Raw genomic sequence first — 27,215 nt, 5'->3', positions numbered from 1 at the left:
ATGTGCACAACAACCTACACCACTGGCAGGGCAATGCAGACATACTTATTGATATCTCTGTGATTGACATCAGCACTAGTTTTGCATCAGGTTGACTTGACTTAGCTCCTGTTGATGCAGGCAATTGCATTGCTCCACTGCTGTACTTGGAACAGTGCGGCCAAGAGGTTTGCCTGCAACATGGAAGGGTGGGGGTAGTTTGGATCTGGGAACCTTCTGGCAGACTCTTAAGATATATTTTGGCCAGCCTTACCTGCTTTGCCCAGGATGAACACCTTGGCCCTGAATTTAGCACTAAGGCAAAGGAATCAGAAACTGCTAATAGTAAATTTACAAATGAGGTATAATTCAGTCAAATCAGTGGATAAATAGTTAAAAAATGCAAATCTTTAATATGCAGTATTTTGCTAAAACATCAGGACCCAGATGTTGCAGTTTATGAATAAATCTAGAAATCTAAAGGAGACTTCTTCCCACTCACATCTTCTCACCTTTTTCTTCTCTTTTTCCCTCATTCTACACTTTTTCTTCTGCCCACTCTTTCATCTCCTTCACAGGCTGTTCACACTCATGGTTTTTCACATCAGTACATGGCCCAGACTTTTAAAAAGAATTCTGGCTGTTTTTCTTGACCGATGTTGGGTCTCAGCTTCAGTTGCTCTTTCCATCCTTGCTTCTTGTGGTTCTGAAGATCTCACCTTTGATACTCCTTACTCTACTGGCCGATGCTTGTTCCTCTGGAAATGATGAGCCTGGACACTTTAGTCCAGTCTGTTTTTGATACATCTGGTTCCAAGTTTTGATATATTTGTGCTCTGAAACTCCTCAGCACTTTAACTAAGTTTTGATTGTCTCTACATTATTGGACTTACTAATTACTTTAGGATTCGGCTCCAAAAGGGTCTCTGTGGCCCAGGACAAGCCTCCGATATGTGTTTCACATGCTGCGTTCGCCATAACCTCCACCCTTCACTTTATCAAGTCTCAGTTGGAAAGCAGGTAAAGCAAAAGCAATTTATTTAAAACGCAGGGAAAGCAGGTTATTTTCTTCTAGTGTTGCAGAGCCAGGCATATGCTGTGCTACCAACCATTCCAAAACACCATGCTGTGCACAGCCTTGACATTATATATTCTCAGGCACATCTCATCAGGCTCCAGTGCGATATACTGTTTACACAAGGCAATTCAATTGAATAAATGTTTCCATTCCTTACACACTACATTGCATGCTACTTGCTGACTTGCTGCTTTGCCACAGAAGTTGCACGTTGCTTAATCTGATACCATGCACACGTCACCCAAAAGAGAAAGAACTTGAGACCAGAAAAATGAGCATGGGGTAAAGAAAAAGAGTGGGCGTGAGGGGGTGTGGAGAGAGAAGGAATGGGCTGATTGAGAATGGGAAAGAGTGCGGGGATGTGGGAGAGATGAGTGGGAAAAGATAAGAATGAGAGTAAGGGATGGAGAGAGAGGGAAAGGTGAGTGAGGATTGAGAGACAGAAGGAGGAGGAGAGGGGCAATGCTAGAGACAGAGTGGGACTGGAAGAGGACAAATGGGAGTTCACGGGGTGTGGGAAAAGGTTGGAGTGTGAAAGAGTGGGGTTGCAATGGGAGTGGGGCAATGAGTGGAAGAGTGAGAATGGTAGGAGATAGGGGTTGAGTGTTTGAGAGAAAGATTGGGAGTGTAGGGCGGAAAAGAGACAGAATGGGAGTGGGGGTTTGGAGAAGGAAACTGGGAATTGGTGGGGTGGGAGAAAAAAAGAGTAGGATTCGGATGGAGAAAGAGTGGGGGTGTAGAGAGAGGATGGGAGAGAGAAACAGTGGAAACAGGAGGGAGCAGGAAAGACAAATAGAGCAGTTTAGAAAATCCATACAAATGTGTAGCTTTTTTGATTTCTGCTGTAAGGCTCTACATGATGACAGAGGGCATCCATTATCAATCGGAATTCCTGGGGAGACCATTTGAAAATGGTCTATCATATTGGTTATTATTGGAAGTGTACCATAGGAAGAGTTGATCTTTGTTGATCCTATAGTGTGTGGCTCATTACCGCTCCAGTTTCAGATGTGGCAATCTCAGAGTCTGCTCTGAGATCACCTTTATCTGGAGGATGCGGACAGGTTATCAGATTGGTCAAATAGTTCATAGATGCAGTTCAGGGTAGATATATCTGAAGTAGTGCACCTTTGAGAAAGTATAATGAAAGGAAATGATGAGATTTTTGAATGGAGGAACAGAGATCAAGGGGTAGAAACACTGATCTTTAAAGGTGAGAGTGCAGATAAAATGGCGAATAAGATTTAGGGCTTTATACATAGAGACATTGAAGATAAAAGCAAGGAAGTGATGTTAAATTTATGCAAGACATTGGTTAGGCAGAAGTTGGAGTCTTGTGTGCAATTCTGGGCTCTTCACTATAGGAAGGATATTACAGCCATGAAAAGGGATGATTTACAAGCATGGTACCAGGAATGAGAAGTTCTAGTTTTGCAGAGAGGCTTGAAAATTTGGGGCTTTTTTCACTGGAACAGAGAAAATTAAAGGGTTCAAAATTGTGAAAGGATGTGCGAGGATAAACAGTCAAAGTTTCTGCTGGTTGGTGAATTGATAACAAGTGGGCATGGATTCAGGATTACTACCAATAGAATGAAGGGGAAGTTAGAATATTTTTTTACACAGAGGTTTATTGGAACACAGAATGTGTTATCACAAGTGGCTAATGTGGCAGAGATTAGAACATCATTTAAAAAGGAATTGGATGTGTCTTGGAAGAGGAAGATTATAAAAAGATACAGACATCTTCAGTTGAAGAGCTAGCACCGGTACAGGCGCAATGGGCTGAATGGCCTCCTTTTGTGCTGTAATTTTTATATATGATGCACAAGCTGAAGTTACTCAACTCTCTGTGGTTTCACACTCTACAAACAATTTGTAGACCATTACATCACTGCCTCACTTAAAAGTTTGCTTCCTCTCAAATGGAAATGGACTAACATTCTCAGGATGGTTTAGCATTAACTGCAAACAGCAGCGCACTGTCTGTTGAAACTGTATCACTTAATTCTTTACATTTCCTCTCTTTTCTTTGCAGGAACATTGTCCCTCAGGATTGGTTCCTTACAGCCTTATATTTACATCACTTATTCTAACGGTTAAACCCCATGCTATCTGCCTACTTCCCTTGTTAAACTCTAAGGATCTTTTACGTTACGGGTGTGTCATCACCAGTGGATATGTGGTTCTTCCACTGTCGATGGCACCACTGGGATCCCATGGATCCGACACACTGCTCTCAGTTTCCTCTTACCTTCCAATGGTAAGATTGTTTTAAGGGGTTGCCAGACCATTAACCGTAAACATGGGAGAATGGTACATGGAGGTGGTGAGTCTCAGTGCTGCTGTCATGGCAATTGCCCGAATGCATGCTAACCAAACTCAAGCCACAGGCTCTTGTGATTTTTTTTCTCTATTGGGAAAACTAGGTGAAGGGCCAAGAACCACAGAAAGACAACTCAAAGTGCTTCAAAGAGCAAAGTGGAACAAACAGGAAACAGTTAGGGGATGGAGCCGAAAACATGGTTGGAACAGGGTTTTTAGGAGGCTTTTGAAAGCAAGCAGGGAGTTGGATAAGGTGGAAGAATTTAGGAAGGAAGGTCAGGGGCAGAGGCCTAATGGCTGATACAATGACCATTGAGGAACTGGAGGATGAGTAGCTCAGTGTCAAAGGAGTTGAGAGTGCATGCAGGGATGTACAATTGAAGGACATTACTGAGGTAGAGTAGAGCAAGACCGTGGAGGATTTGGAAGCGAGGACTAGGATCTTGAAATCAAGAGAACCACTGGAGCTCAGCATATACAGGGATGACGAGAGTGCTGGACTTTGTGTGGGTGAAAACATGGGCAGTGGTGTTCTGAGTGAATTATGATCTGTGGACAGTGCAGGCTGGGTAGAAGAGCAGATGAAAAGTTGAGCCTTGAGGTAATAAAACCATGGATTAAAGTTTCAACAGTGTAAGGGGAGAGGGAGGGATATTGCTAAGATGTTGGCAACAGAATGGACGTGGGGAACAATGCTAAGCTCAGGATCACAAAATATACCAGAGTTCTGCACCTCCTAACTTACTGCATTGGACTTCTGAAAGAAATGTTTACTGCGAACCGAAAAATGACAAGGATTTCTGTGATGAGCAGAAGTGGCACAGAGACATCTTGAGACAACCTCAAGGCATGTAACATCCCCACTGGTGTCTGGTAGTCCAAGGCAGTGAATAGGATGGTACGCTGATGCTACCTCTCCAAATACAAATGGCTATATGAGTTGAACAGGAAGTGAATAAACTACAAAGCCAGAGTGGCTGCAACAACCAACTAACTCCAACCAGATTGACCTAATCGATGACCAGTGCACGAGAAACTGTGGCTCCCATGTCGTATTCATCAGTCGCCAGATGGGGTGCAGCTGAAACAATACTCAAGAAGCTTGACACCATCCAGGACAAAGCATGATCGGCAGCCCACCCCCCACCATAAACATCCACTCCCTCCACCATTGGTGCACCATGGCTGCAGTGTGTACTATCTCTCACCTTACTCTTAGGATACGGTAGCACAGTGGTTATGTTACTGGACCAGTAATCCGGAGTCATAAGTTCAAATCCCACCACGGCAGCTGGGGAATTTAAATTCAATTAATTAAATAAATAAAATCTGGAATTAAAAAAACTAGTATCAGTAATGGTGGCCATGAAACTACCCGATTGTCGTAAAAACCCATCTGGTTCACTAATGTCCTTTAGGGAAGGAAACCTGCCATCCTTACCCGGTCTGGCCCATATGTGACTCCAGACCCACAGCAATGTGGTTGATTCTTAATTGCCCTCTGAAATGGCCTAGCAAGCCACTCAGTTGTAAAATCTCACTTAAAAATAGTCATAATAAGAATAAAACTGGATGGACCACCCGGCATCGGACCACTAGGCACTGGACACGCCAAAGGCAAACCAAGCCCAGTCGACCCTGCAAAGTCCTCCTCATGAACATCTGGGGACTTGTGCCAAAATTGGGAGAGCTGTCCCACAGACTAGTCAAGCAACAGTCTGACATAGCCATACTCAGAGAATCATACCTTTCAGCCAACGTCCCAGATTCTTCCAGCACCATCCCTGGGTAGGTTCTGTCGCACCGGCAGGATAGACCAACCAGAGGTGGCGGTACAGTGATATACAGTTAGGAGGGAGTGGCCCTGGGAGTCCTCAACATTGACTCTGGACCCCATGAAATCTCATGGCATCAGGTCAAATATGGGCAAGGAAACCTCCTGCTGATTGCCACCTACCGTCCTCCCTCAGCTGATGAATCAGTCCTCCTCCATGTTAAGCACCACTTGGAGGAAGCACTGAGGGTAGCGAGGACACAGAATGTACTCTGGGTGGGGGACTTCAATGTCCATCACCAAGAGTGGCTCGGTAGCACCACCACTGACCGAGCTGGCCGAGTCCTGAAGGACATAGCTGCCAGACTGGGCCTGCGGCAGGTGGTGAGCGAACCAACACGAGGGAAAAACCTACTTGACCTCGTCCTCACCAATCTACCTGTCGCAGATGCATCTGTCCGTGACAGTATTGGTAGGAGTGACCACCGCACAGTCCTCATGGAGATGAAGTCCTGTCTTCGCACTGAGGATACCATCCAACATGTTGTGTGGCACTATCACCATGCTAAATGGGATAGATTCAGAACAGATCTAGCAGCTCATGAGGCGCTGTGGGCCATCAACAGCAGCAGAATTGTATTCCACCACAATCTGTAACCTCATGGCCTGGCATATTCCTCACTCTACCATTACCAACAAGCCAGGGGATCAACCCTGGTTCAATGAGGAGTGTAGAAGAGCATGCCAGGAGCAGCACCAGGCATACCTAAAAATGAGGTGCCAACCTGGTGAAGCTACAACTCAGGACTGCATGCATGCTAAACAGCAGAAGCAACATGCTATAGACAGAGCTAAGCGATTCCACAACCAACGGATCAGATCAAAGCTCTGCAGTCCTACCACATCCAGTCGTGAATGGTGGTGGACAATTAAACAACTAACAGGAGGAGGAGGCTCTGTAAACATCCCCATCCTCAATGATGGCGGAGTCCAGTACGTGAGTGCAAAAGACAAGGCTGAAGCGTTTGCAACCATCTTCAGCCAGAAGTGCCGAGTGGACGATTCATCTCGGCCTCCTCCCGATATCCCCACCATCGCAGGAGCCAGTCTTCAGCCAATTCGATTCACTCCACGTGATATCAAGAAACGGCTGAGTGCACTGGATACAGCAAAGGCTATGGGCCCCAACAACATCCCGGCTGTAGTGCTGAAGGCTTGTGCTCCAGAACTAGCCACGCCTCTAGGCAAACTGTTCCAGTACAGCTACAACACTGGCATCTACCCGACAATGTGGAAAATTGCCCAGGTATGTCCTGTCCACAAAAAGCAGGACAAATCCAATACAGCCAATTACCGCCCCATCAGTCTACTCTCAATCATCAGCAAAGTGATGGAAGGTGTTGTCGACAGTGCTATCAAGCAGCACTTACTCACCAATAACCTGCTCCCTGATGCTCAATTTGGGTTCCGCCAGGACCACTCGGCTCCAGACCTCATGACAGCTTTGATCCAAACATGGACAAAAGAGCTGAATTCCAGAGGTGAGGTGAGAGTGACTGCCCTTGATATCAAGGCAGCATTTGACCGAGTGTGGCAACAAGGAGCCCTAGTAAAATTGAAGTCAATGGGAATCAGGGGGAAAACTCTCCAGTGGCTGGAGTCATACCTAGCACAAAGGAAGATGGTAGTGGTTGGTGGAGGCCAATCATCTCAGCCCCAGGACATCGTTTCAGGAGTTCCTCAGGGCAGTGTCCTCGGCCCAACCATCTTCAGCTGCTTCATTGATGACCTGCCCTCCATTATAAGATCAGAAATGGGGATGTTCGCTGATGATTGCACAGTGTTCAGTTCCATTCGCAACCTCTCAGATAATGAAGCAGTCCGTGCCCGCATGCAGCAAGACCTGGACAACATCCAGACTTGGGCTGATAAGTGGCAAGTAACATTCGCGCAAGACAAGTGCCAGGCAATGACCATCTCCAACAAGAGAGAATCTAACCACCTCCCCTTGACATTCAATGGCATTACCGTCGCCGAATCCCCCACAATCAACATCCTGAGGATCACCATTGACCAGAAACTTAACTGGACCAGCCACATAAATACTGTGGCTACAAGAGCAGGTCAGAGGCTGGGTATTTTGCGGCGACTGACTCATCTCCTGACTCCCCAAAGCCTTTCCACCATCTACAAGGCACAAGTCGGGAGTGTGATGGAATACTCTTCACTTGCCTGGATGAGTGCAGCTCCAACAACACTCAAGAAGCTCGACATCATCCAGGACAATGCAGCCCGCTTGATTGGGACCCCATCCACCACCCTAAACATTCACTCCCTTCACCACTGGCGCACTGTGGCTGCAGTGTGTACCATCCACAGGATGCACTGCAGCAACTCGCCAAGGCTTCTTCGACAGCACCTCCCAAACCCGCAACCTCTACCAACTAGAAGGACAAGGGCAGCAGGCATGGGAACAACACCACCTACACGTTCCCCTCCAAGTCACACACCATCCCGACTTGGAAATATATCGCCGTTCCTTCATCGTCGCTGGGTCAAAATCCTGGAACTCCCTTCCTAACAGCACTGTGGGAGAACCTTCACCACACGGACTGCTGCGGTTCAAGAAGGCTGCTCACCACCACCTTCTCAAGGGCAATTAGGGATGGGAATAAATGCTCGCCTCGCCAGCGACGCCCACATCCCATGAACGAATAAAAAAAATCTACATGATGCACTGCAGCAACTCGCCAAGTCTTCTTCGACAGCACCTCCCGAACCCGCTACCTCCATCACCTAGAAGGACAAGGGCAGCAGGAACATGGGAACACCACCACCTCCAAGTTCCCCTCCGGTCACACATCATTCCGACTTGGACAAATATCGGCTGTTGCTTCATCGTCAATAGGTCAAAATCCTGGAACTCCGAACCTAACAGCACTGTGGGAGCACCCTCACCACACAGACTGCAATGGTTCAAGAAGAAGGCCCACCATCACCTTCTCAAGGGGCAACTAGGGATGGGCAATAAATGCCGGCCTTGCTAGAGCACACACTAGAGGGCCTAGGAAACCCCTGCTGATCCAGTCAGCCTTGATACATAGGACAACCATATATTGTTCAGGATTACATGCATGGTTAAATCCACTTTAATAAAAGCCAGACCCAATCGGAGCTTGAAGAACACCCGTCCACTACACTGAGAGATTTTATGCTTAGATCGGATATCTAAAGATCGACAAATTTAAAAAAATCAATTTGTAATATTTGTGCTTAGGTCCATGTAATCACTCAAACTGCTACTGAATCTAGATGAAAGCAATTTATTATGCAAAACATGATCCTTACAGGAAGTAGTTAGTTTGTGAATAATAATTAATATACGCTGCACTGATAATATTCGGTCTGCTGAGCAATGGAAAGAGGCACGTTATTATTGAACATTTTCTGCTTGGTTTAGGATCCTACATTGAAGTCTGATAAATGAAGATATAATGGAAGTGAACGTAGGATCATAGAATTGTAGAAAGGTTACAGCACAGAAGGAGACTATTCGGCCCATCGAGTCCGTGCCGGCTCTATGCAAGACCAATCCAACTGGTCCCACTCCCCCGCCCTATACCCGTAGCCCTGCAATTTTTTTCTTTCAAGTACTTATCCAGTTCCCTTTTGAAGGCCATAATTGAATCTGCCTTCATCACCCCCTCCGGCAGTGCATTCCAGATCCTAACCACTCGCTGTGTAAAAAAGTTTTTCCTCATGTCACCTTTGGTTCTTTTGCCAATCACCTTAAGTCTATGTCCTCTGATTCTTGACCCTTCTGTCAATGGGAACAGTTTCTCTCTATCTACTCCCTTCCTGATTTTGAATGCCTCTATCAAATCTCCTTTCAACCTTCTCTGTTCCAAAGAGAACAACCCCAGCTTCTCCTGTCTATCCACATAACTAAAGTCCCTCATCCCTGGAACCATTCTAGTAAATCTCTTCTGCGCTCTCTCTAAGGCCTTCACATCTTTCCTAAAGTGCGGTGTCCAGAACTGGACACAATACTCCAGTTGTGGCTGAACCAATGTTTTATAAAGGTTCATCATGACTTCCTTGTTTTTGTACTCTATGCCTCTATTTATAAATTGTAAACAATTTTACAACACCAAGTTATAGTCCAACGATTTTATTTTTAATCCCACAAGCTTTCGGGGGCTTTCCCCTTCCTCAGGCACTTCCACACCGCCTGAGGAAGGGGAAAGCCCCCGAAAGCTTGTGGGATTATAAATAAAATCGTTGGACTATAACTTGGTGTTGTAAAATTGTTTACAATTGTTAACCCCAGTCCATCACCGGCATCTCCACATCTATTTATAAAGCCCAGGATCCCCATATGCTATTTTAACCACTTTCTCAACCTGCTGTGGCACCTTCAACGATTTGTGTACATATACCCCCAGATCTCTCTGTTCCTGCACCCCTTTTAGAACTGTGCCCTTTAGTTTATATTGCCTCTCCTCATTTTTCCTACCGAAATGTATCACCTCGCATTTTTCTGTGTTAAATTTCATCTGCCATGTGTCCGCCCATGCCACCAGCCTGTCTATATCCTTTTGAAGTCTATCACTATCCTCCTCACTGTTCACTACACTTCCAAGTTTTGAGTCATCTGCAAATTTTGAAATTGTGCCCTGTACACCCAAGTCCAAGTGATTAATATATATCAAAAAAAGCAGTGGTCCTAGTACTGACCCCTGGGGAACACCACTGTATACCTTCCTCCAGTCCGAAAACAACCTTCACCACTACTCTCTGCTTCCTGTTACTTAGCCAATTCTGTATCCATGCTGCCACTGCCCCTTTTATTCCATGGGCTTCAATCTTGATGACAAGCCTATTATGCGGCACTTTATCAAAAACCTTTTGAAAGTCCATATACACCACATCAACTGCATTGCCCTCATCGACCCTCTCTGTTACCTCATCAAAAAACTCTATCAGGTTAGTTAAACACAATTTGCCTTTAATGAATCCATGCTGGCTTTCCCTAATCAAACCGCACTTGTCCAAGTGACTGCTAATTCTGTCCTGGATTATCGTTTCTAAAAGTTTCCCCACCACCGAGGTTAAACTGACTGGCCTGTAGTTGCTGGGTTTATCCTTACACCCTTTTTTGAACAAGGGTGTAACATTTGCAATTCTCCAGTCCTCTGGCACCATACCCGTATCTAAGGATGTTTGGAAGATTATGGCCAGTACCTCTGCAATTTCCACCCTTACTTCCCTCAGCAACCTAATATGTATCCCATCCGGGCTAGGTGACTTATCTACTTTAAGTACAGCTAGCCTATCCAGTACCTCCTCTTTATCAATTTTTAGCCCATCCAGTATTTCAACTACATCTTCTTTTACTGAGACTCTGGCAGCATCTTCTTTCCTTGGTAAAGACAGATGCAAAGTACTCATTTAGTACTTCGGCCATGCCCTCTGCCTCCATGAGTTGATCTCCTTTTTGGTCCCTAATCGGCCTCACCCTCCTCTTACTACCCGTTTACTGTTTGTATGCCTACAGAAGACTTTTGGATTCCCTTTTATGTTGGCTGCCAGCCTATTCTCATACTCTCTCTTTGCCCCTCTTATTTCCTTTTTCACTTCCCCTCTGAACTTTCTATATTCAGCCTGGTTCTCACTTGTGTTATCAACCTGACATCTTTTTTCTGCTTCATCTTACTCTCTATCTTTTTTGTCATCCAGGGAGCTCTAGCTCTAGCCCTACCTTACACCCTCGTTGGAATGTACCTTGACTGTACCTGAACCATCTCCTCCTTAAAGGCGGCCCATTGTTCAATTACAGTTTTGCCTGCCAATCTTTGATTCCAATTTGCTCGGGCCAGATCCGTTCTCATCCCACTGAAATTGGTCCTCCTCCAATTGAGTAATTTTACTTTAGTGTGGTCCATGTCCTTTTCCATAGCTATTCTAAACCTTATGATACTATGATCGCTGCTCCTTAAATGTTCCCCCAATGACACTTGCTCCACTTGGCCCGCCTCATTCCCCAAAAGCAAATCCAGCAATGCCTCCTTCCTTGTTGGGCTGGAAACGTACTGGTCAAGTGAGTTCTCCTGAACACACTTCAAAAATTCCTCCCCTTCTTTGCCTCTTATGTTGTTACTATCCCAGTCTATATTAGGATAGTTGAAGTCCCCCGTTATCACTAATCTATGGCTTTTACACCTCACTGTAATTTCCCTGCAAATTTGCTGCTCTATATCCTTCCCACTAGTTGGTGGCCTATAGAATACACCCAGTAGTGCAATGGCACCGCTTTTGTTTCTTAACTCTAACCAAATAGATTCTGTCCTTGACCCCTGCAGGACATCCTTTCTCTCCAACACTGCAATATTCTCCTTAATAAATACTGCCACCAACCCCCTCCTTTCTTTCCTCCCCTGTCTTCCCTGAACACCTTGTATCCAAGAAAGTGAAGGAGTTTGTTCCATTGGGATTGTATACATGGGAATGAATGGGAGGGAGTTTGCTCCATTGGGATTGTATACATGGGAGTGAATGGGAAGGAGTTTGTTCCATTGGGATTGTATATATGGGAATGAATGGGAAGGAGTTTGTTCCAATGGGATTGTATACATGGGAGTGAATGGGAAGGAGTTTGTTCCATTGGGATTGTATACATGGGAGTGAATGGGAAGGAGTTTGTTCCAATGGGATTGTATACATGGGAGTGAATGGGAAGGAGTTTGTTCCATTGGGATTGTATACATGGGAGTGAATGGGAAGGAGTTTGTTCCATTGGGATTGTATATATGGGAATGAATGGGAAGAAGTTTGTTCCATTGGGATTGTATACATGGGAGTGAATGGGAAGGCGTTTGTTCCAATGGGATTGTATACATGGGAATGAATGGGAGGGAGTTTGCTCCATTGGGATTGTATACATGGGAGTGAATGGGAAGGAGTTTGTTCCATTGGGATTGTATATATGGGAATGAATGGGAAGGAGTTTGTTCCAATGGGATTGTATACATGGGAGTGAATGGGAAGGAGTTTGTTCCATTGGGATTGTATACATGGGAGTGAATAGGAAGGAGTTTGTTCCAATGGGATTGTATACATGGGAGTGAATGGGAAGGAGTTTGTTCCATTGGGATTGTATACATGGGAGTGAATGGGAAGGAGTTTGTTCCATTGGGATTGTATATATGGGAATGAATGGGAAGAAGTTTGTTCCATTGGGATTGTATACATGGGAGTGAATGGGAAGGCGTTTGTTCCAATGGGATTGTATACATGGGAATGAATGGGAAGGAGTTTGTTCCAATGGGATTGTATACATGGGAGTGAATGGGAAGGAGTTTGTTCCAATGGGATTGTATACATGGGAGTGAATGGGAAGGAGTTTGTTCCATTGGGATTGTATACATGGGAGTGAATGGGAAGGAGTTTGTTCCATTGTTCCGAGGTTGTGACTCATTGGCACTGCCAGCTGAAGCATGTCCGCTCCTGTTCCCGCCTGGGCCCAGGTTTTACTCTTTGGGGGTGGCACTTCTACTTGCCCGGATCGTGTGTCATTGTCATGGGGGATTTTTCTGTGTCAGCCGAATTTAAATCTTTCTGTTGGAGTCCCGGCAGCGGAAGGGGAGGTGTGAAAAATTCCTGCTGCTGCAGCAGCTTAAAGTAACCAAAGAAAAGTGTCTGGCCTCTGATAGATCGCATGTGAAGTGTGGTAGGGGAGTATGAATCTATCACCTTGCAATTAATTACACTCCCTGCTGTAGGCATTTTAATTTTTAAAAGGCCTCTGCTAGCCTGTTATATGCAGACATTACTTATTCTCATTTTGTTCCGCACATCCCTTCTTGGGCAGGTGCACCCTGCATCTGGTGGAAGTGCCACCAGAAGATTGATATGGGCCAGTAAACGGGCAGGAATCTAGAAGGACGTAGGAAAATCAACCAGAACCTCAGAGGAAAGTCCTCCCTCTGAGATCCCCTGGATGCACTTTATTGCGTGGGTCTCTGAATGGAGATCATTATCGGGAACTCATGACAATTTTTACCCTCCTTATCCCAGGAATATTGAAGCCAGTTGCAGTGTACTCACCAGGTACATTGAAGTCCTCTATACTGGAAATATATGGGAAAGGAATTGATGCTGTCGGATCTGAATTGCATGTTTGCCTGGAGACAACACTGTTAAGTACATTCTACAAATCTCATCTTACTTCACTAAGTAGACAGATTTGATTGATTCTAACTAACTTCGATTGGGAAAGCTAACTTATTGGTAGCAGTAAATTTGGATGGCACACGCTGGAATTTGCAGCAGTGTTGCATGGTCGGTTTACTTACTGCCACATGACTGTCTAAAGTGGCATAAATCCCACACGTTGGGTTAAGATTGCCCCTCCCCATGTTACAAGAGTCTGACGTGTTTCTGTTTTATTTTAACTCAATGGCCCGGAATTTGCTCTGAGCGGAGAACGAACGGCGCCGGCCGCTCATTAGATTTAAACTTACCTGCAAACGATCCACGGGCTCGAGTACGGGAACCTCGTGTAATGGTGAGCTGCAAAAAGTGCAGCGTCCTCTCCTGGGCATCTGTGAGCTACGTGAGCGGGGAAAGGATCCAAATCCAATCAGATTGAAAGATCCTTGACAAGCCGCGCAGACGCAGAACCAGGAGGTGAAAGCTACAACAGTAAATTCAATGTAAAATCAGTTAGAGAAAGCGATATAAAGAGAGTGTAAGAAATATTGAATTAAAAGACAGATATAAAAGAGACAGAAAGAAATAGTAAAAAAATAAAAATTAAAAACATTTTTTTAAATGTCCATCAACAATTAAAATCGGAAGAAATGTTTTTAAAAGTTAATTTTCAGTGCCAGTGAGGTTGTTTGGCAGTCATTGAGACTCACCACACCGTTAAAAGTTAGTTTAGACCTAAAAAACCCAGCGTACCTTTTTCTGTGTAGATTAGTTGTTTTCTAGCTGGGCAGTGCAGCAACTTTGCGCTGGTCCTTTCATTTCACCGGCGAGCTGTCCTTCCCGCACAGCTTTTGGGGGAACAGGGCATCTCGTACAGCAACTTCCGGACTTGTGCGTTTGACTGCACGTGTGTGCTCGGCAGACGTTGCTCTTCCATTTGCCCTTATGCAACTGGGAGCCCTGTTCGGCTCTCCATTATTTTTGGAGCTAATTCCAGGCTTATGTTTATGCTGCAGAAACTGTGCTGGAAGTCACTGTCTTGCTATTCAAAGAGCGTTTGTTTAAGTTGTTAGAAATTGAAAAGGAGAAATTTTGCAGGACTATAGGGAAAGAGCAGGGGAGTGCTACTAATTGGATAGTTCTTTCAAAGAGCCGGCACAGGCACGATGGGTCGAATAGCCTCCTTCTGTGCTGCATCATTCTATGATTCTATGAAATGTAGAATGATCTAAAAATCTCCCATCAATGAACACAGTAACTACATGGGAACAGTGGGTCACTGGGAATTTCAGACTGTAGGGCTCAGCTTTCTTTCCTATCATCTGCACATTGACGACTGCTGCAGTTACGAGGTGCAGACATTTTCAAATGAGGTCTTTCCTTCTTACGGGTCACTCATCAGGTCCAGGTCTCTGGCTACATCCACCTTGGGTTGCCCCCCTGGAAGTCGATGGCTTTTATGAATGGTCTTCCTAATTGAGGAAGCATGCTAGCTAGAGACAGTGGCAGTAAAAGAGAGAGAAAGCAAGAGAGAGAGACATGAAGAAACTATCAATATGGTTGTGTGGGGCGGCCATCGAAACACCGACCAGGGCACAGGTGCAAAGGTCTAACAGTTTGAAGATTTACAATGATGTCCGGGTCCCAGTAGAAAGCACACCACTCCGAAGCACTCCAATCTGCTCAGAACAAGTAAGCTTCTCGGCAGTTTGCTTCTGTCTTTCAAATGTTTTTTATTTGATCCCCAAAGTGGGTCAGAGGAGAAATTGTTTGCGAGAAGAGATTGCTGTAAAGCCACTGAAAGTGAAGTAATCTTACATCATTTGGTTTCCAGAAATTGCACGTTTGGCAGTGCAAGCTCTCTGCAGGTTTCCAGACTTCAGCGTGTACCACACTGGCCCATCAATCCCACTAGATCCCAATTCTAAACAATTTAGCTGTGCTTTATCACACTCTGGGCTTAGCAATCTAGGTTGGTGATGGAACTGATTGAACAAAGAAAAAAAGAAACAAGACAGAGACAAACATAACGAGGAATTAGTCACCTGGCCAGGTCAGACTGATCTGAGCTGATCACGGTGCCATTAAACTCAAACCCAGATCCAAAACTGAGTCATCTTGGAGAGGGATGGTGCTCAGGTTCTAAGAGAAATAAAGGCTATTTCATTATCCAGTCTTCTTCGCTTGTCTCCGGAAGTCTTTGATGCACACTAGTGTATGGATTAATGGCCACCTTCATCCTCTGCTACCTCACTCAAATGCCAATTCTTCATGTATAGGTTCAGCCAGTAATGTCAGTAAACTCTTTGACTGTGGGAGAGCATCACAATCAGGTCCTCACTCAGGACACAAACACCTTCCAGTAGATGGGTCACAGAATAACAATTAGGAGCAAGATTCCTGAATTGTTTCTCCTCCCTAACCCCCGGAGGTCCTGAGACCTTATACTGGCTGAGACTCACCAACTTAACACAGATTGGGGATAGGACCATAGGAACAGGAGGAGACCATTCAGCCCCTCGAGCCTGTTCTACCATTCTATTAGATCATGGCTGATCTAAACCTCAACTCCATTTGCACGTCTTAGCTCCATATCCCTTGATACCCTTAAAAAACAAAAATCTATCGATCTCAGTCTTGAAAGCTCCAATTATCTCCCAGCATCCACAGCTTTTTGGGAGAGAGAATTCCTGATTTCCACTACTCTTTTGTGTGAAAAAGTGCTTCCAGATTTCCCTCTTAAATGGCCTAGCTCTAATTTTAAAATTATGGTTCCCTCATTCTTGATTGCCCCACCAGAGGAAATAATTTCTCTCCATCTACCCTATCGAATTCTTTTAAACCCCTCAATCAGATCACCCCTCAATCTCCTATACTCAAAGGAATACAAGCAACCTGTCCTCATAATTTAACCCTCTAAGCCCCGGTATCATCCTAGTGAATCTGCACTGCATCCCCTCCAAGGTCAATATATCCTTCCTGAGGTGCGGTGCCCAAAACTGAATGCAGTACTCCAGATAGAGTCTGACCATGACTATGTACAACTGAAGCATCACTTCCTCCCTTTTGTAATTAGCCCCCTTGAAATAAAGGCCAACATTCCATTAGTCTTTTTGATTGCTTTTTGTATCAGTGCACTAGCTTTTAGTGATTTGTGTACTTAACCTGGACAGAACCTGGGACCCTTGTGATCTATTTAGATGTATTTTTAAACTGTTTGTATTTCTGTTTTCCATTCTCTAATGTATACTATTTTTGCCTACTCTCCCTAGATCTTCTATTGTTTCAGTCCCTGTGTAAATATGTAGGCAGGTCTCCTTCTCCGGACCCTGTATGTCTCTTGCCCTTCAGCATTACTCTGACTGTGTGAGAGGGATGTAGAGTGACTCACCCTCCAATTTCACTTGCCTTTCTGTGGGCAGGTAGTCAGCCAACCCCCTGCCCCAAATCAAGCAAGCCAGACCACATTATATGACCCTATGCCATAGCATCGTAATACAAGTCTCTGCCACAAGATGGGGACATTTCAGATAAAGAAAGACTTGGATTTATATAGCACCTTTCACGACATCAGGAATTCCCAAAGTGTAGTCACTATTGTAATGTAGGAAAAATGCTGCACCCAATTTGCGCAAAGCAAAGTCCCACAAACAGCAATGCAATAGTGACCAGATCAGCTGTTTTAGGTGTTGGTTGAAGGTTAAATACTGGCTAGAATTCCCCTGCTCTTCTTTGAAATAGTGCCATGGGATCTTTAACGGCCACCTGAAAAGGCAGATGGGGCCTTGGTTTAACATCTCATCCAAAAGACGGCACCTTTGACAGTGCAGCACTCCATCAGAATTTGCACTGAAGTGTCAGCCTAGATTTTGTGCTCAATTCTCTGGAGTGGGGCTTGAACCCACAACCTTCTTGAGGCAAAAGTGCTACCTACTGAGCCAAGAGTGCTAACCCACTGAGCCAAGGCTGCCACATAAAATTGAAGAGGCAAGCTTGGTCAGATTGGGTTGGTTTGCCAATTTGGCCCAAGACTCAAAGTGAGGTTGAGGTAGAAGGGCGAAGGCAAATAACCTTTAAAAGATCTGGCCGACTCCTTCCCTGGTGGTTCAGTTGGTAAGTTTAGCACCCGATATCGACTGAAGCAGATAGAGCAGTGCAGGTCATAGGTTCAATTCCTGGTCTGTGCTGATATAGCTGATCTCAGCTGCAGCATTACGATTGGCCTCAGTGTTGGAGGGTTAAAGAGGGGGGGGGAAATCCCTTAGAGTTCCAGTTCCTTTTCATTATCCAGGGACACCCAACTGGAAAGTGTTTTGCATGTGCGAACGTCAGCTGAGGACTGGATCGGACTCAGCTGTGATGCCCCCCATGTTAGATTTGCCTGCCCTCACTCACTGTCTAGGCTCCAGTATGAAGTATTGCCCCTTGGGTTGTAGTAACAAAGGCCTCCCTATGTCAATGGAACTGTATCCTGGCAAAAATAAGCACTTTTGGGAGAGGAATTGGAAGGGGGTGGGTGGGAACAGCTCCATCACACGTAAAACCCACAAGAAAGCACTTCACTCCCTTCCCTACGTCAACACTAAACTTAATACTGAACAGATTTGTTGCTCCAAGTTATTAAAAAGAATAATTTATTTGGCAGTACAATCCAGGATTCAGTTCTACTGGATGAATACTTAATTCTTAATTTATACACACTACCAAGGCCCCAATTCATGCTGCTGGCACAAGAGTATTGGTGAAGACCCTTTGCATTATGGATGGGGTTTAAAGCATCTTCCTTTCCCAACCAAACAGTGTGCAGAACCCCAGACTCTTGCATACATGTGCAAAATTGTAATCATATATGTGCTTTGTTGCATATCTTGTTATATATTTAGTTCTTTTCTACCGTTCTTTACTCTAGATATTATAGGTGAGTCCCAACTCCCAGTGCCTTCACTGGTGACTTCACTGGCCTGACTATTTAGATGAATGTTTGGTGATGTGCCCAGAATAACAAACAGAAAACCCTGTCTGCTCATTATTTTTAAGCTCCTGGATTGATTCCCATGCCTCAACTGAATCTTTCTTCAGTCCTTGATCAGTAATAGAGCAGCAGATCAGATCTCATTATAGTTTTAGATTACTAAGCAAAATTTATTTAAAGAGGCAATCAACAGGTGACTTATGTAACACACACAGACACACACAATAGATAATCTATCATCGATCTCCTCAAATGGGAAAACAAAAAGTTGTAATCTAGGCACTAAACTATCCTGTTATGAATAATTTCTATATACACAGCCACCCTCCTCCTTGCCTGCTTTATGAGCTTGCAAAATCTAACTGCCTCTTGGTGAAGATTTTTCAGTTTATTTGACACAGCTCCACTCAAAGGACCCTTCACAGTTTGCTTCTTTTTCATACACATTAACTAGTTTCCAAAGCTGGTCTGAAATTCCAAACTGCCAACCTCGTTCAATACATAACAAACCGGCCTATCCATAACAGAACCACTCAAAACGTCTGTATAATTTGAAGTCATCTATTAAACACCCTCGCAAGCCTGTTACCAGGGGATAATAATGTCAAACTTTGCAACATATGTAATGATACATGCTAGAACAGAACTTCTTGAAACACAGGTATTGTGTTTCATTTAAAGGGACAGCTACCAGACTAAAACAAAACAGAAATGCTTCATATTCGTCCATGTGTCTATGGACTCACTTGGCCACAGCATCCTGGAATTAGATCATTCCTAGCTCATTGATTGGGTTAGATGGACAAATGTTTGTCTTTTATAAGTGCTAATTCCTTCTGTTTCTTTTTTGAGGGTTAATAATATCTTTGTGACAAACAACAAGCATCTCTCAGGGTGGCAGAGACATTAACTCTATCTTCAGCTTTTTGTTGGTCAGTTGTTATATTCATCAAGGTGAGGAATAGGTTGCATGGACTAATCTTGTACTCCCTTCAGTATTGTAAACAATTTTACAACACCAAGTTATAGTCCAGCAATTTTATTTTAAATTCACAAGCTTTCGGAGGCTTCCTCCTTCCTCAGGTGAACGAAATGAACGAAATTTCGTTCACCTGAGGAAGGAGGAAGCCTCCGAAAGCTTGTGAATTTAAAATAAAATTGCTGGACTATAACTTGGTGTTGTAAAATTGTTTACAATTGTCAACCCCAGTCCATCACCGGCATCTCCACATCATCCCTTCAGTATAGCAGACTAAGGGGTGATCTAACTGAAGTGTTTAAGATGATTAAAGGATTTGATAGAGAGAAACTATTTCCTCTGGTGGGGGAGTTCAGAACAAGGGGGGCATAACCTTAAAATTAGAGCGAGGCCGTTCAGGGGTGATGTCAGGAAGCACTTCTTCACACAAAGGGGAGTGGAAATCTGGAACTCTCTCCCTGAAAAAGCTGTTGAGGCTGGGGGTCAATTGGAAATTTCAAAACTGAGATTGATAGATTTTTGCTAGGCAAGGGTATTAAGGGTTACGGAACCAAGGCGGGTAGATGGAGTTAAGCCATGATCTAATTGAATGGCGGAACAGGCTCGCGGGGTTGAATAGCCTACTCCTCGTTTCTATGTTCCTATGAATGTTAATGCTTGGAATGGAATACTTTCCTATTTCAGGCAACAAATGTCAAAATCAACCATTCCAACTCAGGAATAACACAGCCAGCTACAGAGTAAAGCTCCCTCTTCTCTGACCCAGGCACTCTCACCTGTGAATCAGAAGGTCATGGGTTCAAGCCCTACTCCAGGACTTCAGCATATAATCTAGACTGATACTTCATTTCAGTGTTGCTGGAAGTTCAGATGAGACATTAAACTGAGGCTCCTATCTGCCTGTTCAGGTGGATATTAAAGATCCCAGATCTCAGTAGACCGTGGAGTTCTCTGAGTGCCCTGGCTAACTACCTCCCTTAGCCAACACCACCAAAACTGGTGATCCATCTCATGTGTTGTTTGTGGGATCTTGCTGTGCGCCGATTGGCTGCAGGGTTTGCCTACGTAACACCAGTGATTATACCTCAAATTAATTCATTAGCTGTGAACTGTTTTGGGATGTTCTGAGGATGTGATAAAATGCTATATAAATGCAATTTACTTTTCTTTCTTAGTATTCGCTGCAATCTGGGAGCTGGGAATAAGGGGAACAAATTATTTTTGTCATGGATCATGTCCCTCTATCCTTCTGCTCCAAATCCCTACCCCTGATGCTTCACCCCCTCCCTCCCTTCCTCCCAACTCTTCATACTTGGTTATGCTTCTGGCTTCAGTTGCTATTTGTCCTAGATTTTGGGATGAATATTGTAGTGATTGCAATTGCCTTGGGGCTGTCCAATGCTTTTCTTCCTGCTGCTCTGTTTAACCTTCATCACTTCTTAGCATGTTAAACTTGTAGCGCACTTTAAAATCTGAAGCATCTCATCCTTTCTTTACACTTGAAAGAAGAATTTCGCCCGCAGGTTACATTGTAGAATATATAACCATGCAGCTACAGCAGAAGCATCATTGCCTTTCATTCCTTCCTTGGGAGCCTTGGTATTTTTTAAAGCCAGTATCATAGGATACATAAGAAACTGGATGGATGTTTAGAATATATAAAAAAAAGCAGATTGGCTAGTGACTATGGGGGAAAAATTGGAGAGGGCCTATTATTGGGCGGGGTTAGCATGATGTGCTATTACCACGCGCCCAACGGCCCCTGCGCAGGCAGGACGGACGTATGTCAGGACTGAGGACTTACCCGCAAGCTGCATTCCGAATCAGCATTGAACAAGGATTCCATGCAATTTGCACTTTCCACCAGCAGGGGGAGCTCCAATCTCTTAAAGGCAGGCTGTCTCTTAAAAAATCTCTTAAAGGTAGCCGGTACCTGTTATTTGCTGAAAATAACAATCTGCTGTCCGCACGGAATCTGAACGGAGATCAGACATTGCACATGTAAATCACAGATGCAGGTCCTGTCTCTATGTTTAAAATAGTGAATAAAGGTTGCGCACTACTAAATCCCACATCCTTCAATCTGCATGCCAGACCTCACCAATGTGCCAATCCGAGTTTGTACCAGGTCTGCAAGAGTGCGTGCACCAAGGTTCTCTGCTGATGCACTAGAGGGCTTGGTGCAAGAGGTGGTCAGAAGGTGGGACATCCTATATCCGCAGGGACGGGGGACAAAAGGCCCTCCAGACATACGGCCAAAAGGCAGTGGGAGGCAGCAGGGGACAAAGTCAATGCCAGGCGCACAGCATCATGAACATGGATGCAGTGCAGGAAGAAGTTCAATGCTTTGAAATGAGTGGTCAAGGTGAGTGAGGTCAACTGTTAAGTGGTGTCTCCTACCAACTACACCACTAGTCGCATCGACCCACATACCAACAAACTCTTTCCATCAGTACTCAACTCTTCCACTCAGATGCTTCCTCTCACCCTTACACATTACCACTGTTGCAGGACATCCACCCAGAACTCACAGGCCACATTCACTGGCAGCTATTCAACCATGACAGGCACATTACCCAGACACAGGTCCTGCTTTCTTGCAGGAGAAGGTGGCGCATATCAGGAGGCAACCAGTGGCAGTGGCATTTAGCCCCTCGAGCCTGTTCCACCATTCAATGAGATCATGGCGGACCTGTGACCTAATTCCATATACCCGCTTAGCCCCATATCCCTTAATACCCTTGGTTCACAGAAATCTATCAATCTCAGATTTAGAATTCACAATTGAGCTAGCATCAACTGCCGTTTGCAGAAGAGCGTTCCAAACTTCTCTCACCCTTTGCGTGTAGAAGCGTTTCCTAACTTCACTCCTGCACGTCCTGGCTCTAAATGTTAGGCTATGTCCCCTAGTATTCAAGAACAGGAGACCTCCAAAAACAGTTACAAATGTCTCGGCAGCCAGAAGCAATAATCCAGCCACTAACCTGTAAATCCTGCATGGTCCCTTTAAATAGCGCTGGTGGGGGTCCTCCAGGCACTCGAAGACACGTTCAGATGGTCGGGGTTAAGACTGTCCGTTAATTTGGGCGTTAAGTCCCAAAATGGTGTCTATCACTTTAAATCAGCGTTGCACACCAATTGTATCCATTTTCTCCTTACTTTACATTTGTGCCTATACAACTCCTATACCAAGATGGTGTCCGGCTGGAAACGTGCGTGTGCAGCCAAGACGCCATCTTGGATGTTGGAGAGGCCGTGCAGCGCCGAAACAACGGGTCCAGTTTGGCGCCCTACAGGTTTTAAAAAACAAAAGCAGCAGTTTTTGCTGTCATTGGAACATTTCTGTGAAAGTGAGTCACAATAGTGGGAGTCAATTGGCAAAAAATTACAAAAAAATCCAGAGGGGAGATGAGGAGAAATTTTTTTTACGCAGCGAGTTGTTATGATCTGGAATGTACTCCTGAAAGAACGGTGGAAACAGATTCAATATTAACTTTTAAAAAGGGGAATTGGATAAACACTTGAAAAGGAAAAATTTGCAGGGCTATGGAGAAAGGCAGGGGGAGTGGAGCTAATTGGAAAGCTCTTTCCAAGAGCCGGCACAGGCACGATGGGCCGAACGGCAGCGAAGATGCCAGAGCTATTTTGAGGCCCAGGCCTCATTTAAATAGAACCCATGAGCTGCAGGCGTCAAATGGGCGCGTGGTTTAGGCCGACCGGCAGCAAGGTAAGACCGGGAGAGGGTGGGGAGGACCCCCTGCTCCTCTTGGGCCCACAAAAATAATTACAAACTTACGTTTTCAGGGGTTTCTTAGGCTCCATCGCCGGTGAAAACTGGTCTAAGAGTGCACGGTGCACGCACGAACCAGTCCTGTCCTAAAATGGCAATCGGGGTCCTATGTAGGTCTGATTTGCATATTGAAAGGGCCGACTGCCTGAAACAGGCGGGTGCTACAGCCCCCCCAAAAGGGCAGGTCCCTGTCAAAGTGGCAGGGGGCCGAACGTCGGCGGTCAAAAGAAAGAACTTGGATTTATATAGCGCCTTTCACAACCTCAGGATGTCCCAAAGCGCTTTACAGCCAATGATGTACTTTTGAAGTGAAGTCACTGTTGTAATATTGGAAATGTGGCTGCCAATTTGCGCACAGCAAGATCCCAGAAACAGCAATGAGATAAATGACCAGATAACCTGTGTATTAGTGATGTTGATTGAGGGATAAATGTTGGCCCGGGACACGGGGAGAACTCTTCTTCCAACAGTGCAGTGGGACCTTTTAAGTCAACCGACCGTTACTGCCCCGTTAACGCTGATTGTGCAAGTTAAAATAGATCCCCTCGGCCTGTTTGCACAGGCAGCCCTGTGGGTCATACTTTCTTCCGTGGATTTGTTTTTACAAAAAAAGTGGCCATGGGCACGATTTTCAAAGGGGAAAACAGGTAGGTTGGGGTAGGGGGAGCAATCAAAATCGCTGTTTTTGGGAGCGGGCAGACACCCGGCTGGAACCCGCACATTTTCAAATGAGACTCAGGCAAATCTCTGTGTGTGCGTACAGCAGTCACCAGGAAGTCCCACCCCCACTTAAATCCAGCGGGCTGATAACTAAACGGGCAAATGTACTCATTGAGGTACTTAAGGTAGCTTATTTTTTGTGTATTGGATAGTCAAAAAGATTTTAACGTTACCTGGGCGGCTTTCCTACAGCTTCCCATTCACGCCTGGTGAAACCAGGCAGGCAGAGCCCGATCAGTGAAAAATAAACAAAATTTTTTTAAAAAATGACATTTCCCATTGTAAACAAATTAAATAAACATATCTTAAAAACGATGTTGCCTGGACTCCCCCCCACTCTGATCCCGATGTCTGATGTCTGCCCTCTAATCCTGATTATGATGTCTGCCCTCTGACCCCGATGTCTGATGTCTCCACTCTAATCTTTGCTCCCCCCGCCCCCATCTCTATCCTAACTGCCAATGAAGTCTCTCTCTCTTTCTCTCTCTCTTTCTCCACCCCCCCCCACCCCACCCCCGCCAGATGTGCAGCTCCTGTCCGCAACCAGCCTGTCAATCAGGCCCAGTGCGAAACCTGGAAGAGGCTTTGATTGGCCTCATTAGGGTTGCAATCGCATCGCAACCCGCTTACTTTCCTTCCGGGGGTGGCGCCGGCAAATCACCGCCCCCCCCACCCCACCCCACCCAGACTCTTCCTGCCGGCATATTAAAATTTTGCCACATGAGTCAAGAAGTGAGGCAGAAATCAGCAATAGGTGTTTCCATCCATTACTATCGCTGCCCTGAGTCTTCCATTCATGCTAAATAGTGTTTACAAAAATTTACATCTTCCCCCAAAACAAATAGTTGCTAGTTCAGGGCTTGTTAAAGGCCAACCAAGAGTAACCCATGCAGCGTTACGCAGGGAGCAGGGGGAAGAAAGCTTGAGTTCAGAGCTCAGATTTATAGGGGATACAGATGTTCCAGTGATTCATGAACCTGGACAATAGTCAGTCAAAGAAAGTAACGAAAGGCAGGCTCGTTAATCATAGTGATTAATTAATGATTTAAAGAATTCACGCAGGCATCAAGCAAATCAAGGAAGACATACAACCTTAAAAACCAAGGATTTCAGCATCAAGGCAGTTAGAGTGATCAGCTCTCTCGTAGCTCTTGAGGTTCTTCTTGTTGTTGGACGTCCTTCCTATAGGCGAAGCTTCGTCAGGCTCCTCTGACTGCACAAAGAATCTGCCATCTTTATATCATTGAAAGTGGCAGGACAAGTTGAGAAGGCTGTTAAAAAAACATATGGGATCTTGGGCTTTATTAATAGAGGCATAGGGTACAAAAGCAAGGAAGTTATGCTGAACCTTTATAAAACACTGGTTAGGCCTCAGCTGGAGTATTGAGTCCAACTCTGGGCACCGCACTTTCGGAAGGATGTCAAGGCCTCAGAGAAGGTGCAGAGGAGATTCATTAGAATGGAACCAGGGATGAGGGACTTCAGTTACGTGGATAGACTGGAGAGACGGGAATTGTTCTCCTTAGGGCAGGGATGGTGAAGGGGAGCTGTAATAGAGTTGTTCAAAATCATGAACGGTTTTGATAGAGTAAATAAGGAGAAACTGTTTCCAGTGGCACAAGGGTCGGTAACCAAAAGACACAGATTTAAGGTGACTGGCAAAAGAACCAAAGGCAACAAGAGGAAACATTTTTTTACACAGAGTTGTTATGATCTTGAATGCGCTGCCTGAAAGGGCAGTGAAAGCAGATTCAATAGTAACTTCCAAAAGGTAATTGGATAAATACTTGAAGAGAAAAAATGAAATGGGGAAAGAGCAGGGGGCTGGGACTAAATGGATAGCTCTTTCAAAGAGCCGGCACAGGCACAATGGGCCGAATGGCCTCCTTCTGTGCTGTAACATACTATGATACGATGAAATGATTTTTGCCAATTGGGAAGTGAATGAAAGTTAAGAGAGGTCCCATTTTGGCCTCTCACCCACAGTTGCATTGTGATGGACGGTTGTCTGGACCACTCAAAACTGCGTGAACCCAGATGCAATGGTTTCTAACTGCCTCAGCACTGTTTTTCCAAGTCAGATGTTTTGATAACCAAAGTTGTTCGAAGCTTTTGCACATTGTTGCTGTCGTTGCTATCAGTTATTGTTGAGAACCGAAGCTTGTTGAAGTTTCTGCACATTGCTGCTTTTGCAGTTTTAAATGTACAATGTCCAAATGTCCAAAGGGGCAAAGTTAACCCTTTCCTTCAAATGTAATGTCCAAAGGTAATTCACAATGTTCAAGGGGTTTTAACCCCTGCCCTTCAGATTCAGACCTGTGAGCTCGTTGCACAAAGGAAGGGCAAGACTGTGAAATTTCACTGATAGAAGTGAGCGGTATCTCCATGTTTAAGACCCATGGCATGGATGCAGCGATCATTGCCAATTATCTGACGGAGCAGCAAGAGTTCAAGAAGAGGGTGGGCCTCGAGCTCAGAAGGCACTGGCGATATGCCACTCAAAACAAAGCCAGGCAGTGGGCCAAGCAAGTCAATTGCTTCCAGGATCTCTAGCACTACTGACCTTTCTTCACCCTCTGCTGCCTCATTTTCATTGCTAAATAATAGATGCAAAGTATCTGCGTTTTATTTGTAAGCCGTGAGGGGGAAGCTGGCCCATCACTGCCTTTGCAATAGACCGAGGTTGGTTGCCCTGTAATAAAATCTCACTCTCTTACAAATACCACACCTCAGCAGGTTCTGCTTCTCGGTGCAAAATGCAAACAAGTTAATTGAAAGGTGCTGAACAATCAGCGCCAATACACTGCGAAAGGTCTTAGTCCATTGTGCCCACAGCCTTGTGATTTGTCACTCTTTAATGCTGACGAAATGGTGTGTTCACTTTCCTTGTTTATGTGCTCAGGTCAGCTGGCTGTACTTTTATTTTTACTTCTAATTCAACGGTTTTATTGGAGTGTACAGTTAGGAGGAGGGGCAAAAAAAGCATCCTACGTTTTGCTGCTACTGCCATTTAAATCACTGCAGCAGCGCCCAGATATCCCACCATTATGGGCGCAAGCTTCTGGGACAGCCCACTATGCAGAATTTCTGCCCTTGAATCCCTGACTTGATGTTCTTCTTTCATCGCAGTGATCCCCGGATCTCCTTTGACATCAATCGGTAATTCTTGCTGCTGAGTGACATTTGCAGAAACAATGGCCCCAGTATTAACGGGGAGGCGGGGAGAGTGGTAGCGTGGGGAAAACCCGGCAAGATTGGGGACGTGGAGGCCCTACCGATCTTAATGGCAGGGCCTCATTTAAATAACATGCTGCAGTCTCCGCCCGACAGCTGGCCAAATTGACAGCCCGGCTGGTGGGTGGGAGCACAATCAAGTGGCAGGAGGCCGCA

Source organism: Heptranchias perlo, chromosome 38 (assembly GCF_035084215.1).
Source record: "Heptranchias perlo isolate sHepPer1 chromosome 38, sHepPer1.hap1, whole genome shotgun sequence".
NCBI classification, from domain to species: domain Eukaryota; kingdom Metazoa; phylum Chordata; class Chondrichthyes; order Hexanchiformes; family Hexanchidae; genus Heptranchias; species Heptranchias perlo.
The sequence above is the reverse complement of the archived record's forward strand: the minus strand, read 5'-3'. Positions refer to the sequence as shown.